Consider the following 20102-nt stretch of genomic DNA (forward strand, 5'->3'; position numbering starts at 1 on the left):
CAACGTTACGTAGGGGAAATTGGCGTGCCATGGTTGCTAACGGAGTTCAACTTGTTTAATGGTGTCGCCAGCACGGTTGTAACACATTTAGCGTAGTCCTGTCGTACTCACGTGTAACTCAAAACAACATACAGCCCATCGTTCGACTATGCTTTACGCTCTTTGTAATCTGTGTCAGCGGTGAGTGGTCCGACCAATCACACAACACCGGGACGAGCGGGAATAGCTACGGGAGCTAGAGAAACAACGGCAGCGTGAGCTGTACGAAGCAACTTTCGCATCAACGTTACTCGAACGTAGTTTCACAGTGCCGCTTTGAAAAGTAGGCCGAGTGGCGGTGGCGTAGAGTAACGTTGCTGTCATGCATTGCATTGCTGTCAAATGTAAGTTGCGGTACCACCAGCACGAGTACGGCACAAGCACTTACCGCGAACGAACGCATGCTCCTGTTTCACACGGCTCGCCGCACCGCCAGCAAGGGCCATTCGCCGCGGCAGATGAAAAGGGAGGCATAGAATCGAGGCAAATGAACAGCGTCAATTGATAATGATATGAACGTTGTCTCCGAAACAGGATGGTGATGGCACATGCCACGAAACTCGTTCTCATTACCTTTCTGAAATATCCTGATGTTTCAATATATTTATACACTGAACTAAATTATTAAAACCATAGAATTCACTTCATTGCAAGTTTTTTTCCCTCCTCTGTGCCGCCAATCCAGAGGGGTCGTATACACCGCCCCCGCTCCCCCTCAGCTCAATTCATTCGCTGTCCCTGAAACCCACGGTAGTTAACTACGTCTTTATTTATCGCTAGATGGACATGGTGACATCTCAAGAGAGCATGCACATAGTGAAAGTTCTGAGTTTTGTAAGCCATTCCAAAACGCTGTGCTTGAATCTTCTTTATCTCAAAATCTGGAACCCTGAGGCGTTTATATGGTGCTAAGTAGGTAGGTAGGTAGGAAAAATGGGGTCCAACTGGAGAGGTTGGAAACAATACGTCTCCGGCTACTCCCAATATACGAAAAATATAAGTTTGCTTTAAAAACGGAAAAAAAAATATGCTGGTTCTTCCGTCGTTCGTTAAATTATTTTTATTATAATTGCAATCAAAATAAACAGAGAAGCTTTGGCCATTTGCTGGCGACGGCTACACCTTTTCATTGATCGATAATATAGGATAAAACAAAGTATAAATTCTAGCATTAGAAAATACCTAAATAAAAGAGACGTACAGTACATGTAACGACACTAACAGTAAAAGTCTCTCTCTAAATGTCCTCGTTGAATGAAACACAGGTTTCGGATGAACGAATGAGACACATTTACACACTATGCGGTACAGTCAATAACCGTCACAAATGCCAGCGTTTTCAAAAAAGGCGTTCAAGTGCTGTCATTGCCTTCTTGTGCACTTTTGATGGCCAAAGACCTAACACCTTGACAATTAAGTGAAAAATGCCGATGTTAAATGAAACACTGTTTGTTTGTTTGTTTGTTTGTTTGTTTGTTTGTTTGTTTGTTTGTTTGTTTGTTTGTTTGTTTGTTTGTTTGTTTGTTACAAGGGTATGGTGCTGGAGCGAGGAATCAATCTTAAATGTCTTCGTGCAAGCTTCACCCATTTTCATATCGTACCTGGCGTTTCTCGACCACGCAAACGTGTTTTGTTTTGTTATTACCCCGATATTACGATGTCCGTGCGAGGTTTCCGGAACAGAGAAGTAAAGCGAGCACCCTTTCGGCCCGCGTTCGTGCCACGCACGCGCGAGCGCCGAACACGCGCCGCCAATGTCCCCGCGGGCGACACACCCAGGCGCCGCAATAACTGGCGCAGGTATCAGATGGCTCCGGCGGGACGCGGCGCTGATCGATGATCATCTCGCGACCGACTGGACGCGGGCACGGCAGGTGCGGCCCCGGGGAGAGCGCGGCCCGATCGTCCCGAGGCACGACAGCGCGGGTCGGTATCGTCCACCCCACGCCCCGTGTGACTCCGTCGTCATTGCGGAGAACATCTGTCGGCGCTGCCCTCGCAGGCTGCAGCGCCGCGAATTGGGGAAGAAGCCAGGAACGTTAAGTGCAGCGCGGGCACAATAGGCCTGATCCACTGCATAGCCTAGTCGGTGCCGCTGAACGCGCTGAGGACGGGAAAAATAATATTGGCGCCACCGCATGCGCACCCGAGCCTATACGTCGCACGCTCGCTCGTCGTCCAAGTCATTACGGGGTGCGTGCGGTTTTCCTCAAGGCACGCAGCACCGATCTTGTGCTAGTAATTCACTGGTTTACTCCTTCACTTTAAGAGAGCGGTACGATTATTTCTTCTTCGGGAGAAAACGTATTTCCCGCACATTACATTTGTGAGAAACGATAATCCTAACTTGTTAAAATACCTTTCCTGTTTTCAGCGTCGATTAAAAGGAAACTATAACTCAGCCTCAACTCCGATTTGCTATAGTAAAATGCATTTCACTCACAGAAATGCCCTCGTGAGACATCGTTGAACCGATCTGGATTAATTTGCTGCATTTAAGAGAGAACGTTCTTATGAAGCCCTCGTTGAATTAAATGAATTCTGGTTTTTTTACGCGCCGAAACCATGATTTGACTATGGGGTATGCCGTCGTGGAGAACTCAGGATTAATTGGGCCACCAAGGAATCTTTAAGGTGCCCCCAGTGCACGGGGCACAGGCGTTTTTGCATTTCGCCCCCATCGAAATGCGGCCGCCGCTACCGGGATTTGCTCCCGCGACCTCGCCCTTAGCAACGCAACACCTTAGCCGCTAAGCCACTGCGGCGGGTGAAGCCCTCGTACAGAATCTCGCGAATAAAGACAGCAAGAGAAAAGGAAATCATTAAAGAATCCAGTCGCTGGAGCAACAGCATTACTAACAGTGTACTGCACGAAAACAAAAAATACCAGAACCACTGGCATTGGCTTATAACGCCCGGTATTCGAGACAGTAGTGCGCCTTTTCTTTGTAATTTGCCTAAAGACAGAAAACAACAACTAAATAGCATGCGAAAACCTTTTCGAGAGCTTCACATGAAATGTGAACTGAAGGGATGTAGAAACGGCCCTGTCGTACTTCGCTCTTGTCAGAAAGTGCTTTTGGCAGAACCTATTGAATGCTACAGACGCTGCGAACACACGCTACGCTTACGAGTACGAGCTTGAGCCAATGTTTCTTCAACTGCCTTTGATTACCAATAGTCAAATATTTGTGGATGGTAAATTGCGACTCCTCTGGGCCAGGCATCGCGTCAGCGGATCATGCTAAAGCCTATAGAGTTCTGTTACGCTACTGAATACATAAAATATCAAGTGAGCGACCCATTCTGGAGGCATCAAGTGCAGAGTAACGAATGATTTCTACGAAGCGCCCAAAACGTTGCCGGCCTCGCGAGAAGCATCCAGTTCGCACGTTGCAGGAGGGTCCTCCCGGCATATCTCTCGTGATGCCACGTGGCAAAAGAATGCCTGTCTAAGGCGAATGATTTCAGAGCTTGCGCGCTTACAGTTGCTGCCGACACGCTGTTTCAGCCCTTATGTTCAACGTGGCCAAATAGCGTACTACTTATTTGACTGTGTTACTGATTTGCTACTGTTCACTGATTTTACAGCGAAGCTGTATATGGCTAGGGTTACATGTATTTTTCGTGCCCGTGTGTCAACAACAAAAAAGGTGAGCGTGGGCCGATCCCGGAGATTGTGCAATACCGGGCCGACCGGCGTCGGATGTGAAGCAGGCCTCAAGCACTCCGCCAATAATAATAATAATAATAATAATAATAATAATAATAATAATATTAATAATAATAATAATAATAATAATGCGTGTGTGATGAAGAAAGCGAACATCATGAACTGAAGATGAGGCACACCACCAATAGCAATAGCATCGTGATCGCTTCACGCAAAACGACGCTGAAATTGCGCTTCAGATCGCTGCCTCACGTAACTGCTCAAGGTACTTGTTCCGGACAATAAACCTCATTTTACATGAAATAAATCAAGATGCATTGTTTCAAGTCGATTGGTATACTGGAATCGTTTGTGAACAGCGTATGGGCTCACGAGCAGGAGGCGTTGTCATATATGCTAAGGACATAATTTATACGTACAGCCATACACCCTCAGCTCGCAAGAGAACAATGCCACTGACTGTGGGGATGTCTGTGCCGTACAAACGAAAAACATAATTGTGATATCCATTCCTTATATATCTCCAGCCACACCCAAGTGTGATATCGCGAAGTTCATGGTCACGCACTTTACACGGTTTAGCCGTGTTGACACTACCCCTGTGATCATCCTTGGATACTTCAATGTGAACATTTCAAAACCAGACAAGAAATGTTTAACTCAGTTTGTGTTAGAAGAGTTTGGTTTGAAGCGCCACACCAATCCAAGTCACTCAAGTGCCCAACAACGGTCGTGTATATATATATTTAATTTTAGCCAGGATTCTGTCTAAGGCTGTAACCGTGCGAATCAGTGTATACGGCGGTAATCACAAAGCTATCGTCATTATCATTGCCAAATGATGAAAATAAATACAGGTACCGTTGTCTAACACTGTGTGATGTGCTACAGCTTTGTTGGTAATCCACCTTCACAGAGTGGAATGGCTCCTCATATTTTGCTTGTATGTCAATAAAGAAAATTGAGGAACGATCGGCGGTACAACGCACTTATAGGAATCAGTGGTAAGCCAAACTTTCTTTTATATTTACTGAAATGTCTTAACTTGTCTTTCTACATTTCAGTGTAATTCTACGCTCCTCGTTCAGTACACGCTCTGGTTTCATTTTGTTCGTTTAACTTCTTTCTTCACACGCGGCTGCTTCTGTTGTCGACTTCTCTCTTTTTTGCCGACTTCTTGACTGCTATGTATAGCTCAACGCTCCTCGCTTTATGCATGCTTTTGTCCCACTTTCTTTCCTTCACATTTTTTTTCTACACTCAGCTGCTTTTCTTGTCTACTATTTCACTTCTTTCCTCTTGTTCTACTTGTACATTCGAGACTCTACCCAGTGGCACACAACCATTATGGCGAATAGGCCAAGAGTGCTCACATATCCAGTGCCACATGCCCTGAGGCCCACACCCGGTCGACCAATGTGTATAATCGGACATATGTCCAGTGAGTGGCACGTATCCTGTGGCGCAAGTTAGCAGCAGCAGCAGTTAGTAGCCAGCAACTGCAAAGGGGGAAAAAAGAGGCAAAGAAAGCTACGCTTTCATAAATTTGTTGCACATGTAGAAAATCGCATTGTCCTTAGTCCTCTCACAATCGCTCAGTTCAAAAATGTACCATGAGCTATAAGTAGGCAGAATTTTCACCTGTGCACGCATTCATGAGGCGAATGATCAAGCGCGCTTGCAATCTTGGAAACTCCGATTTTGTACTGAGCACCGCATTCAAAGAGGCGCATCTACTTCTACTCATTCCCACCACTCGGGTGCGCTTTTAAATTTTGATAACTTTCTTCGCTGTTTTACACGATGCTGGAAGGGCAAATACCACTCGCTGAATAACGAGATGCGAGAAGCGAGGCAGCTAAGGAAGGACGACAAGGCCGCATAGCGAATGTTTTATTTCGCTTTTTCTGTTTTTTTTCTTCCACTTTCATCCTCATAGACCCTCAAGCTCCTTTACTGCTCTTTTATTTGACACATGTGTACAGTGCGATCAGCATAAACTCAACCGCGATTGGGACACGTAACCAGGCGCACTGCTTGAACAATAAAGTGATTACCGTAGTCAGCTCGTGTTCAGCTGAAACTGCTGCGCCTCACAGTGTGTAAAAAAAGAAAAAAAAATGCCAGAGCATGGCGCTGTAGAGTCGAAGTAATACTCTCTTTTCCGTTAGTTCTCTCGCGTTGCAATGACAGGGCCTCCTTTCATTTCGCTCTCGTCGATTCACTATTCCATTGAGTTTATTGTGCCAGAGCAACACAAGGACCCTGAAGGGCGCGCTGTAGTTGTGGGTACCGGATTCCTTTCTTTTTTTTTTTTTTCACTTGTTTGTAGATAGAGGTACAGAAGCGTTTTCACCTTTCACCCTATCAGAATGCGCGACCTCTGTGTCCGGGAATCGGACGCTCGTCTTCGTATTCAGCAGTAATCCCGGTCAACTGCGTGACGACCATTTGCTGACTTTTTTCAGCGCGCAGTAATTACTGGCCTTCATACTGACTAGAACACTGTTTACTTGTGTCACTTCAAGCATTGCGTCAAAACTTCTCGCGTCCCTTTCCTCCATTGGCCACAAGAGTGCTTCTCCAAGTCATTTGCTTTACTTTGCCAGAATGCTTCTATTCGCGCTTGTCGTCAAGCCTTTTTTTTTTTCGGGGGGGGGGGGGGGGGTATCCAGAATATAGTTCTTATTCGGAGAAGCCAGCGCTACATTTGTTTGCCAACTTGATAGTGTACCTGAATGTCGCGTAGCCACAGAAGCTTGAGTATACAAACTAATTGACATAAACTGGTAGCCGACTGACATCGCATGGTGGTCCCCATGGCTTGAGTCAGGCTCTATGCACAGCGGCTTGGCCATCGCTGGGGCAGAAAGTAATAATCAACGAGAAATAAAGGGATGAAAGACCACCGCTGGCGACAGCGAACCGCAAGCCCCAGCGCTCCCACGATTAACCCTGGTTCGGCACCGACTGAGAGCGAGAAGGGCGCTTCGGGGGAACCCGGGCCGGCTGGAGCCCGACGTCGGATTTCTCGAACCGCGCCGCTCGGGAGGGGACAGAGGAATCAATTAACGAGTAGCGCCGGAGGGAGGGCACGCCGCTGGCCGGACAAAGGCTTCGATCTGGAAGGAGGCTCCCAGATCGATCCGGCGGCCAGCGCTTCGAACCACATTCCGGCAGAGCAGCGTTTCTCTCGCATTGATTCGAGGGACAGGGACGCGATGGATGCGTCCCTCGGCCCGAACACGCGTTCTGCAGCACTCGTCGTGCGACCAGTTGTACTGCTAAGCCTCCCTCCGCGTGTCTCTACACGCCTCCCCTTCCAGCCCCCCGTCACGGTGCCTTTCTCCGCCGGCTCGACAGTATCGGCCAGGGTTAATTAAGCAGACGCCGTTGATTGTCCTCGGGTGGGATTGCTGGTGCAAGTGGACTTGGCAAATCTCTCCTGTTCTTGAGCAACCAGCGACGCTCGCCAACACATGCCTACGTAAGGCGAAACCAGCACAAACGCCCATGCGGCTGCCTTTGTAGTTGCTCGTCTCACATCTATGCTGCTATAGACGAATAACCGAGGAATACGTACTTATTACCCCCTCTGTAAACTACGCCTTCAAGCTCCTTAGCTCTCTGCAAAACTCTCTTGTCGCTTTCATGACGGCCTCCAAGAAGCAATATCGGAGTACCCAGATGAACATGCCAGTTGGCAAGATCACCTATTATGTAAAATTACACGTTCCGCCACTTTCTGTAGAATCTTGCGTCCATTGCGGACTTCCGCAAATTGTGGCGGCTATATAGGGATTCTAACTTTTAGAAACTTGATTTCGTTATCATAGCAGCAGGCTATAGAGGGAACCTACAATTCGAAGTATTGCGAAATTCGAAGAAATACTTCGACCAGTGGCAACACTGCTCGTCATTTGTGAATTTGTAGCATTTATCGCCTTTTTTTTTTCTACCGTTTACCGCGAATGGCATGGTACTAAGCCCACCGAGATAGGTGCACTTATAGTCGATAAAGTAGAACACTATATTCGCGACGCTTGCGCAGTCTGTTTAGACGTGTCTTTCGCCTAAAATTAGTGACAACGTTCGAGAGAGAGGGAGAGAGAGAGAGCAAGCATGCGATGGAAAGCAGGGAGGTTAACCAGAAAGATATCCGGTTGGCTACCCTGCACGGGGGTAAGGAGCAGGGAGATAAAAAAACAACGTTCAATAGATTTTAGATGCAATAGGCACACCTTGCACCGACTGATAACAATTAATAACGGATATGGTGCAGTGAAAATGAGTGCTGTCAAAAAAAAAAAGTCAATGGCACGTGAAGATAGCGCGGCTGATCCCTATTCAATTGTGCTAAGGCGGCAAATGACATTGTAAACGGCCACGTCTTCGATCTCCGACGAGTATTTGCAAGGATGGTGTACGAACAAAATGTCATTGAAAAGTGAGCTCGGGGACAGAATTGATCTGCCGGCCCTAAACAAAGACCGTGTTCTGTGTAGTGCGATTAGTTTCAACGCCCTCGCACGCACTTCCCCCAAGTATTTCGTCGACCACGAGAAGTATCTTAACGTGTAAATGCATCACTTGTTGCAGGCGCTCCTGTCTGCATAGACGTCTGCATTCAAACTTCTTCCAAAAACAGCCCGTTCAGAACGGAATAGCAGGTGGTGAAAATGTTGTGGGCGGCGGCGAGAAGAGGTAGCCGCCGTAGCCACGGTTTATTTAGGACGGCCAGCGATGGTGCCGCAGAATCTCCGGTGCGGCCGATACCGCGGCCGCTGAGGTCGAACGAACTAGCGTGTTCTATTCTCGCGCTACTTGCACGTGAGCCGTCTTCTTCTTCACCGGCTGTGGAGGTGATAGTCGCGCCTCGAGAATGTCTTTACTTACAGGAACGACCTCGAGGCCTATGAAGGGATGAGGCAAAGGTATCGCGCGTCTCATATCAGGGAGTCTAAACTGTATGTAGGAGAGGCGCGTGCGATATGATGGACCGTTTAGCCAATTTTTGCAGGCCATTCTCTACTCGAGTGCTGATTCCGTTTTGGCCGGCAGGGCGTCGCTGAGTAATGCTGCGTAAGTTTACGCTGGCGGCAATGCTACAAGCCATGAAATGTCCAGGCATATAAGATAGGCACGCGGTGCTTAATTTCGGCTTTCTTCGTGCTAAAGAAATGATCTAGAACATGGATCACTGCACTAGCCAAGGATACAAGCATTTACCAACACCAGTCATAGACCGGTGTTATGAAACGGAGTTTAAAAAATTCAGCGGGAGAAACCTAACAGAAATTTCTGGCTCGGCGCGTACTCATATTTCCCTCATCAACACACGTGAAACACTGAAATGTTCTCATCAGACATCCGCTGAACTGGTACGACCGAAGTCCGATGCATGTTAGGGGTCGCCCATAAGACGCCGTCGCAAACTGCAGTTACGCACTAGGAGCTGTTAAGGGCCGTCAAGGGAGCGTCCTACCTCAAAAAGTTCTAAATAGGGCTTAGTAGTAGCACATAAATGTCATAAAGCAGTCAGCGCGAGAAGGCGATCTACCCTCCCTGCGCCGACGCTCTCTCTCCAGTTGCCTCGGCCAGTAGCCCCAAGCGAAATTCCTGTCCTGCACTTTCCGATATCGGAACCGAGGACCCACCAGCTCCTTTTTTTGTCACAACTCTCGGACTCATTTCTCTCTCTCTCTCTCCCTTAATCTATCTCCCCTTCGTTCATTTTTTACTGCGCTGTGCATTTCCAGAGTTGGTCGAGCGTTCTGCGTTTTTTTCGAGTTGTTCCCGCTGCTGCTGGCTATTTGCGCACTGCAGGCAGCATGAGTGTGACGCAGAAGCGCCGTGCGTGGGACGTCATCTCGCTCGCAGCCGGAGTGGCTCCCCCGAGGGCAAGAGCGTGCGGGCTTTGTCTTTATCTTTTCTTATTTGCATGGACTAAATTATTATTATTATTATTATTATTATTATTATTATTATTATTATTATTATTATTATTATTATTATTATCTAATGTGTAACATATATGTTTATATGGTAAACATTTATAGATATCACACAGAAAGAAACAGAAGCAGGCTATCAATTATCTCCTCAAATAAACATAACGCACACTCGCTTGAAGTGGGGAGAGAAAAGAACGGAAAGTAGCATACGTCGGTGTAATCCCACGGTCCTTCAATACACGGTAATACTTTGCAGACATAATCGTCATAGGGTGAGATACATGCTGCGATTGTCTTTTTTCAAGGCCCAGGTACGCTAGCTGAAGGGCCCTTTGAGAGATAAAGCGAAATTCTACCGCATTTTGCAAGCATGCTTTCATTTTGCGACCCCGTTTTCCTTCTTTCTTAAACAAAAGAAGCATAGAATATCGGTGAATTAAAACGAAAATTGAAGCACAGCGCTTGAAACTGCGTAAGGTTGCAACAAAAACAAATATAATTTTGTAAACTGTGTCTGTTAGATCGTTGAAAGCAGACAAATATGATACATTAGATTACAGCTCATTGACATTATTACATTAGATGCGAGAGGTCTGCGAAAGTCCTAATGACAAATTGTTGGTACATTTCAGAGTGGTATGGGATTTATGAACTTGGTGCTTCACTTCTTTCTTTCTTAATCCAATTTCCGGAAATATTCGTAAGTGAAGTTGATCGCCTTAAGAAGACCTGCTCCAAATAGTCGGTACATTTCGGCCTTTTCTTTTTAAATCATCATCATCACCATAAGTGGTTCAGTGGTTACCTAACAAGACGATATCTTCGTTGCCATATATTTAGGTAGTATCTCCTGATGTAAAGCGCCCTCTTATATGAAGTAAGCTTGCAAATTTTGACCATGTCCACGCAGGGATCTTGGCAGCTCGCCATTTTTCGGCTATATCAGCTGCTGAGAAATAGCTCGAATACTGTTGAGCAATTTGGGAACCCTTCGGGGTCAAGAACCTCTTTTGCCAAATTTGTTTCACATTTTTTAAGCGCTAATGAAGCTTGCCGGGATGGGGGCGGAAGAAAGTTTGATTTGGGATATTTTGAACAACTGGATCATAACTCTGCATGTCGACTGATACCTTTTGATGAGAAATAATTAGCTCGCAATGATCAAAACTGTGAAGCGTAATTACCGGTGTGATGGTAGTCTGCCTCTTCATGACCGCATATGTAAGCCACATCTCAAGGGTCAGTCAATGTAAGACAGGGCGACAAATTTGTACAAAAAGTGCACAATAGTACGCATTTGGAATGGTTGGCTGATTATTTGACCAGGCACAGCGCACACACAGAGGACGTAGAGGGTAAAGTCGTCCCTGTATACAAAGACGGAGACCGTTCAAGTGCCTCAAGTTACAGACCGATATCCGTGTTAAGTGTGATTAACAGAACATTCGAAAAAAATACTCCCAGCACAGATTACATCGTTTGCATCCAAACATAGTATAATTTGCCCAAACCAGCATAGTTTCTGGTCACACAGACCCACATCTACTGCAGTTCTCGTGCTAACGCAACAAGTTAACAAAGCCCTCAACAACAATAGGATTGCCATCGTAGTTTTCCTAGACATAACGAAGGCTCCGTTAACCACAAATATTGTTAAGCTTCATGACTATGGTTTCAGATGCAAAATTCACCAGCTTATTAAACGCTACCTTTCCGACCGACAGCAACGAGTAGTGATGGATGGTGTTTTGTCCTCTACTCCGTCTGTAGTCTCTAGGGTACCACAAGGCTCACTTATTGGACCCATTCTTTTTTCACTGTATGTTAACGATTCTCCCTCCATTTTATTATACTCCGAAGCTTTAATGTACGCAGACGATACGGCACTAATCTTTGTTGGCGACAGTTTAAATGAGATCGAAGATGAAATCATCGAGGAGCTACAGAGAGTTCATTTATCGTTTAAACGAAACGACCTAAATATTTAAACAGACAAAACTAAATACATGGTTTTTCACTCCAGGAAGAAACAGCTTGGTTTTGATAGGTTTAATTTACTTTTAGAGACTGCACTGTTGCAGCGAGTAGCTTCGTTCAAATATTTAGGGGTCATGTTTGATTCAAGTATGAACTGGCAATCGCACATAAGTAAGACATATTCGAAGCTAGCGTATGGTTGCCACACGTTACTAAAAGCCCGTGAATGTTTTGGCACAACGGTTTTGCGTATCCTATATTTCGCATTTGAGCATAGTTATCTGAGCTACTGCATAGTATCGTGGGGCAGCGCACACAAAACGTATTTGAAATGTATTAGCCACTTACAAAAGAAGGCAATGACAATTATTGCGTTTTCAAATAGGACACACAGCACAAAACAACTGTTCCAACTGACGCGTGTACTTCTGCTGGACTCTGTTCACGTATTAAGTACTGCTGGCATAATACGTAGAATAATAAAACATGAGGACCCTCTCCCATTAAGCGCCTTTAAATTACCTGCGCATTCTACGAGGGCTGCAGCGAACAACTGTTTTAATTTGCCGGTTGCCAGAAATGCGTATGGTCGGATGCTAATAGAAATTCACGGCGCTCTCATTTGGAATGCTATACCGACTGAAGTGAAAGCAGCACACAACTTCTCCGTGGCCATGAAGCGTTTCATGTTCAGTGGATAAGTGGTATAAAGGGACAAGTGGTCAACTTGTTTGCTGTTATCCTTTGTATAATTATATCATGTGTTTTCTAATATTTATATTTTCGTTTTCGTTTTGTCTCTGTGGTAACCGTGGGACCGAACAATTGGTCCCGTTACTAGCCAGCCAGGCCATGGGACCAAGGCAGTTTTGCGAAATTTTCTATAATGTGAAGTTCAAAGTGGCACTAAAAGAAAGACAGCGCCGTTAATTGTCTCTTCCTGGTGTCCTGCTCCCTTGCGCTGTTTCTTTTCTAGATGAGGTGGGCTAACTATTATAATTATCCGTTAAAGTGTTACAACAAACACAAATTACATGCCCATTTTGCTGGACATTAGATGCATTGCTATATAAGGAGAGGGGCGAGGGAAGCGGAAGCTTCGAGGATGTTTACTTGGTTCCGACGCTCCTTGTGCTGGCATTATGATATTTAGATAATACCCGGACAACAGTCGAACGTATGGAAAATGCATTTGCACATTGTGTAGGTAATAGTACTCCAACTGCGAGCGCCATTCTTGCTCTTGTTACATGAATTTGATCCAAGCGCCGCAGAATTTCTTCAAGGAAATTGAATTTGCATGCGGAACAAGCATAGAGAAACTACATTTGGTCTTCGCGTGTACAAGGACGCCTTGTTTGTTAATATTTGTATTTTGCATACAATGTCCAATCACTGTTGCGTCATTAAAGGTCTAAGGCCATATAATGCCAACAACGCCCGTTTCAGCTTATGGCTGGTGCACTGTTATGTGCATTCCGGGAACGCAGTACCAAACATTACAATACCGTGAATGACCAAGATGTCATTATCGTGAACCGGAGGGAAATAGTTCGAAGGGGGGTACCAACTGAGGGCTCCGTACTGGGCGCACGACACTGTTGCATTTTCAGCAGTTGATGAGGCCGCTGGCACGCGAGGAACTGGGCAATATAAATTAGCCTTACATAGGCGTTCGCAAATGACGCCTTCAGCACGTATGTCTGTGGTTGCTCAGGCGCTTCTGTAATTTCAGCAGAAATAATATGAATAGTTTGCGACGTTGAACGTAATCCGTTCTGCTGTTGGCAACTGTTCTTAGATGACTAGAACGCATCATAGGACATTACTGCAGCAGTTGCTCGAAACTGAATTTGCTGCATTGATCAAGCCACCTTCTCATCTTCTCATCATTACCATATCGCGAGAAAAGACGCCCCCCCCTCCTTGAGGAGATCGACCTGATGCTCGTGCTGCGATGTGCAGTACGCAGCGGATTCTGCTAACATTGTTTTATTGTGTGGCCTCCGCGCTCAGTCATATGTGAGGGGCCTTGTACGCCAAGCAGACTATGAGAGTGGTCTGTGCATGTATTTCGGAGGCCACAGTGGACGAAAAGGCCATTGGGTGGATCGCGAAGATGTTAAGATGGCGGTGCTCGTTGTGACAGCCAGCTGCTGTCACAGTACGTGAGTTCAGAGCTTGAATAACTTAAGTCTGCTGATTTTCTTTTATTGCGATAGGAGTTATATAGACATAGCAGTTAGATGGGCACACTAGGCGCATTTTTGCCGTCGTGGTCGCCGTCGCCGTGATGTTCCATGTAAGGTCCAAGGGCAATAACATCGTCGCCGCGCTCCGTATGCTGTATGTGCGAGTGAAAGCGTGCGAGCGTGAGCCGATGATGGTGTCTCAATTTAGCGCGCGCCGTCTTCCGTCGCGTGCTAGGCACCGGGGGGAAGGGAGGGAGAGGAGCATTCTACTCCAGCGGCGGCTGCGTATTGCGTAGCCGCGCATGCCCTATCTTGAAAGCGATCTGCGATTAGTACAGAGTCGAGGTGCACCGAGGGCTCATAGCTTCGTGTGCGCTGTGCTCTCGCCACTTAGTTTGCGTTGAAGCGAGAGGCAGCACGAAGGTCAATTCGCTTACTGTTGCTGATGCGCTTTCTCATTCCAACGCTTTGACAGCAAGAGTGCGTGGTCGTCAAATGAGATGTGTTCGTGTTTGCTTGTGCGCGTGTGGCACCATACTTGTTAATTTAGTTAGTAAGCGAATGTTTATGGGTTTATACTGCCGATAAAACTACTATCCTTATTTCGTATAGCTGTCTACTAATTTGCTATCGCAATGAATGTTTCGCCTTTCGGGCGAAACTGCGACCTTTTTTTGTCTAAGCCATCGGCAGCGATAGGGCATATCTGCTCGACAGCAGCATTTAGAAATGTGTAAATAGTGTGTTCCAGAGTGATCAAAGGTGTTCTGTTACTCCGTTGGCCTAGCGACAGACTCCTCTCCAAATGCTATTGATTTTTTTCTCTCTCTCTCGCTCTTCGTTGTTTCCTCTTTTTTTATTCAGCGCTCATACTATGCGTTAAGTCTAGTAATGAACTCGTTATGTTTTTCTGGGTTAGCCTTTTGAAAGCAGCAATATGCTCCTCTCTTTAAGACGTTCAGAGAGGCCGATTATTGTGGTTGGACTGTTGCCCCTGTGAATATTTGCAGAGTGGGTCGCATTACGAAGATACTACATGTCTAAAAAAGTAAGAAAACAGGACGGTTAAAACATGCGCTATATAAAAAGCAGTAATTGCAGCCCCGTATTAACTTCTGGTTGCTGCAAAAATGGCATCACAAACGGCGCCATGGTAAAGCCACTGGTCTTGCATGTGGGTACTCGGGAGAGTACACGTACTCCTTCGCAGCCTAAGCGAACCCGCATCGTTCGCTTTGCAGTCTACTTTTATTCTATGCCATCATATGGGGTAAAAGCAGAAAGATAAGTGCAGTACACTAGCAATATTTGATCAGGCATCGGGAAATTAACAGTACATTACTTATAATTACAAATCAATTATAACAACTTGGCATATTTAACAACTACGACAATTATTAATTCTGCTTGTGCACCGGCTACGTTAAACACTTGTCGCTCATAAAGCAACACTATATAGGGAAGAATAAAAAATTAGAACCATGAAAGGAATTCTTATAAGTAATTGAAAATAAGTTCTACAGAGGCATAACTACTTAATTGGTCTGTGTACGCTAACCACTCAAGCCTGTGTTCAACTATTAGTGCGACTGTATTTTCTGTTATTCACTTTCGGGAATATTTTCACTTTTGCGTGACACGGCATCTGGCGCGACGCGTAATTGGATCGACGAGCGCTCGGTTTGCTGGCTTAGGAAACTAGCGTCACTGAAAGTGATATACCCGAATTCGATCGGTCCAAAACCCCAATGTTGTTGTTGTTGTTGTTGTTGTTGTTGTTGTTGTTGTTGTTGTTGTTGTTGTTGTTGTTGTTAAACGATAATGTATTTGGAAACACGACGCTGATGTTTCCAGCAGCAAGGTAACCGCGTTGAAGTCCAGAATTCATCCCGTAGCAGCACCACGTGTACTCCGTTACCTCTGTTCCGCCTTTCATTACAGCTGCCGTTCTTCCAAGGGTCGCTTCTATCTGGCGCGCGCTGAATAAATTCAGCGGTCGAAGAAACGAGATATGGGACGGCGCTGGGTGCAGCACAATGCGGTGAAATGGCGTAGCGGCAAGCACGCGACTTTCGAGCATTCGCAACAAAACGCACCGTGAGCGAGCCTCGAACGATTCAGCCTGCCCGGGAAGAACAGGCGCCTTGATCCATCAGTTCAGCACTGAGACAAGCACCGGCAATCGCACAATGCGGAACCATGCGATTGTGCGATGGCTATTGAGCATGGCTTCAAACCTGGCCATGTAGCGAGCCGACCGTAGTACCTGGCCCACTGCGCGGTCCCCTTGGCAGCAGCTTCAAAGGAGTGCGTTTCGACAAAGGCGGGATTGCTTCATCGATCAACGGGAGAAGAATGGCCTCGAAGTAGAATGCGGGCGTTGCTCTGGCTGGTAATCTCGATGGCCCATCCTTGTCCGCGGTTCGTCTGGCCAACGCTTCGATGGCCGCGTTGCGCACGGGTCCACCATGCTCGATACGAGATCGTGAGTTTTATTCTTTTTTTTTATTTTTCGTTTCGGACTTTGGATTGGGATTTCAGTTCGCGCCGATGAATTCCTTTTTGCCGCCCGTCTTGCTATTGCGTCGCGTACCGTGTTCTTCTGAATTGTAATGAGTGCGCAGTTTTGAAATTCAAAAATGGGCTACGCCGAATTTTCATCAACGAGCGGCTCCTGCTGAACCTCCTAATTCTCGCTGTTGAACTGATTTCCTGAGCGCATTTCACTTCGCACGTCTTCGATGAAATCTACGCGCACTTCAGCGTCGCCTGGCTAAGCTCAGACACGAGATGAAAGTGCTTGCTGCTCCTCTGTGGTATACGGATGATTTGCTTTGTGGATAATGAGATTGTTTTCTTTTCGTTGAATAGCAAAGACAACTGGGCAAATCTACGCGATTATTTCCCCAAATGGATGAAATGTAATTTTAGATTTCGGCTTGCGTACTCGTGAGCAAAGTTTGGAGTCCACACGTGCCGCGAAATAACCTTTTTTTTCTCTCTCTCTTTTCGAAGCCTTCAAGCAGCGTGAAACTGTGTGGTGTGGTGCGTGCCCAAATTTCTGGCTCCATGGCTATGGCATAAAATTTTGAACTGTTGCTGCTGCTTGGATCTTCACTTCCTCTTCCTACTGTACATCTTTCTTGTATGTGCGTAAAATAATACCGGCTTTTTTTCTTTCTTGTTATTCAGGTAATCCTGCAATGAGCTACGAAAGTTATTTTGTTCATACTGATCCACACCACCCTTGCGACTAATTGCTAAAAATAATTGCATATAAATAATTGGCGAACATATACAAAAGGAATTTGTCGCTTCCTGAAAGTTTTCTTTTGTTGTGATAGCAATTATATTAACACTCCAGGCGCGTTTCTGCCGTCGTTGTCGCCGTCTCCATAGCGCTCCGTATAAAGGCCAAGCACAACAACATCGCCGCGCGTCGTAGGTTGTATGTTCAGGTGAAAGCTTGCGACGGGCCGCCGGCGATCGCGGCTGTCTCGCGTGCGCAAGGAGGGCAAGCGGGGAGGAAGCGCGCTGTCTTCCGTCGCGCGCGAGGCAACGGAAAAGGGGAGCATTGGGGGAGGGGGGGGCAGGGTTCTACTCCGGCCGCGGCTGCGTCCGGCGCGGCCGCGGGAGGGGACACTCCGTATGGCTCCCATTGGCCGTTTTCGAGCAGACGCTCTTTCGACGCTAGCGCCAAGGTCCCCTTCAGTTACGGCCCTAACCAATGGGCGACGCAGAAGCAAAATGGCGGCGCACATGATTGTTTACGTTGTCATGGCAACAGCAACAGCAGCCGCGCGGCACCACCTCTCCCAAACGTTTTTCCTTCATTTTTGTTTTTATTATGCCGACCCGCTCCACTCTCTTTCCCCCATGCCGCGCGCGCCGCTCACTTTTTTTTTGTTTTTACCCGTAAGCGACGCGTTTATATATATATATATATATATATATATATATATAGCGCGCTTGTTACGGCGCGACGCGCCAGCTCGCAAGCAATGCGCGCGCTACGCAGCGCATTGGCATTGCTTGCGAGCTGGCGCGTGGTGCGCCGTGGGCTATGCGTTGGCAGGCACGCAGTCTTGCCCATACTTATATTATACCAGCATGTGCCGGGACATAAAAAACATTCCACTTCCAACACAACCGATCTTTTGGTCTCGCTTTATTGACTTCGTTTCCGAAAACAGATTTTTCTTATAATGTGGTGGGTGATTCATGCTCAAAAAATGAGCAAAAGTGAAAGGTGCATGACATATACAAGAGTACTAAACACAAAAGTTCACAGACGGTGAAATAACAAAAGAAAGCGCTAGAAAACGCGAAGGCCGTTTCATGTACACACGCATAAAAAAATCAAGATTTTTCTATAACGCCCTCAAGACCGAAATGTAGACGAGCTTCTGATATATGCACTAAGATATTGCACAGAACTGGACGACATGTATGACATAGTCATGACAACTATAAAAAGGGAAAACTCACTGGTAATGGCAAAAACAATGACACTCAAAATACCTAAAAATAGAATAAAATGCCAACATTGTTTGATTGAGAGCCATACGAAAAGAAAGAGCTTACTTATAAATCTGCACGAAAGTATAAGAAATGCGTGACATGTTTACTGCTGAACAAATTGAAAAAAAAAACATGGCAGAAAAAAAATAACATTGTACTAAAAACTGAAACACACATTATCACATTACTTTGCACTTGGCCACAACTTGAGTAATGGTGGCGAGGGGTACAGTAGGTAGTCGGCTTTTGCAGCAGCACATAGAAAACATTCGCAGAAAGGCTTATTCCTCAATCAAAGACCAGGTAAAATAAACCAACAACACGACTTTTCTTTCGACCCGAATGCAATGCTTAGCAATAAAATTACGTCACTTGAGGCACTAAGTCGTACCTACTAGGCTCTCCTGTATATAATAAACACGAACTGCAAAAATCTGCATGTAGGACACTTGCAATGCTCATGCTTTCCAGGAGAAAAAAAAAGCGTATCATGCCTACACATGAAGTGTGTTCGCGCGGTTTTTCCCATCGGGTGTTACTGAGATAGTACACAAACACTAGCAGTAATTTTTCAGCTGTTAGTACGTTTGTAGAACGTGATACACAGAAAAAGCACTGAGGGCGGCATGGAAAGCTGGGCAAGTTACTGAAGTTGCAGAATGAGACTTGGCACAGAAAAACACAAGTCACAGACCAGGTGACAATGAGGAGGAACAACTATTTGTCAGCTTTCTCTACCGGGAAGAGGCAAGTGTAGCACAATCAAGGCGCAACGACGTCCGGGGCCTCATGGAGCACACAAATGGACATGGCTGTGTTCGTGTACATGCGCCTTCTGATGACCTTCGGTATGAGCGCTCACCTGTTGTCTTTAGGCACCCGGAACAACCCTGCAGGGCTTGTTTTTGAGGTATATGTGCACCACTGCACGATGCACGAGCGGTACGAGTCCTGAAAGAGGTGAAACATCGCGGAGCACAAGCACACAGCTACCGAGGACCGCGAAACTGACGAAACTAACCACGCCGGTCAACGCACAGCAGCGCACGCTTCTCGATAACAGCAGATAACGAAACATGAAACGTCATGCAGCGGGCTGAGCTGGCTCCGGGCCGGCGGGGCCGCTCGACGTGCGCGCGGAGACAGTCGAAGGCATAGAGTTTCTCACTACATTACCTAGAGGGAAATCTGGCGCTGCTGCGCTGTGGTATGCATGGGAATGCCGGTATATTGTGGATTCGGATTGGCATCGCTCTCGTAGAGGCAGGACACCTTGAAGACAAGCTTGGCAAGTACCGTTCCGTCTGTCACAATAATTCATTTTCTACTAAAACAGCACGTAAAGAACTGTTTTAGCTTTATTATTACGCGAAAACATGTTTTGTTTAACTATGAGAACTTGTTATTGTGTGTACGACTACATGTTACGTAAAAAGTATCAGCGGGCCGCTAAAGTTGGAGGACAGACGACAAGGTTTGCGCTCGCTTTGAAACAGTTGGTCGTCTGTTCTTGCTTTTCTTCGCTTGGTCATGCATTGTGGGTGAGTAAAGATGTAATATGGGTGAATAGAAACGTTTTATGAAGATTTTACTTTGAGAACGCATTATTTGCATAGCCATATCTATGTTTTAAACGAAGCCTCTTACAACACCAGCCAACACGAGCCTCGCAGACACATATACCGTCATTCCCATGACGGCACGGTGCCCCCTTAAGAATCTCCCATAGACGGTGGCGCCAGCTTT

At 46.2% G+C, this 20102-nt stretch overlaps 1 protein-coding gene and 1 pseudogene across 2 annotated transcripts in view; one reads left to right on the plus strand and one right to left on the minus strand.

The window, feature by feature from the left end:
- The window catches only part of LOC142588490 (uncharacterized), a 369238-nt gene that overhangs the window by 276122 nt on the left and 73014 nt on the right, over positions 1-20102 (plus strand). The window lies entirely within an intron of this gene.
- Positions 3694-3865, minus strand: LOC142568131 (U2 spliceosomal RNA; annotated as a pseudogene).

Source organism: Dermacentor variabilis, chromosome 1, assembly GCF_050947875.1.
Source record: "Dermacentor variabilis isolate Ectoservices chromosome 1, ASM5094787v1, whole genome shotgun sequence".
NCBI classification, from domain to species: domain Eukaryota; kingdom Metazoa; phylum Arthropoda; class Arachnida; order Ixodida; family Ixodidae; genus Dermacentor; species Dermacentor variabilis.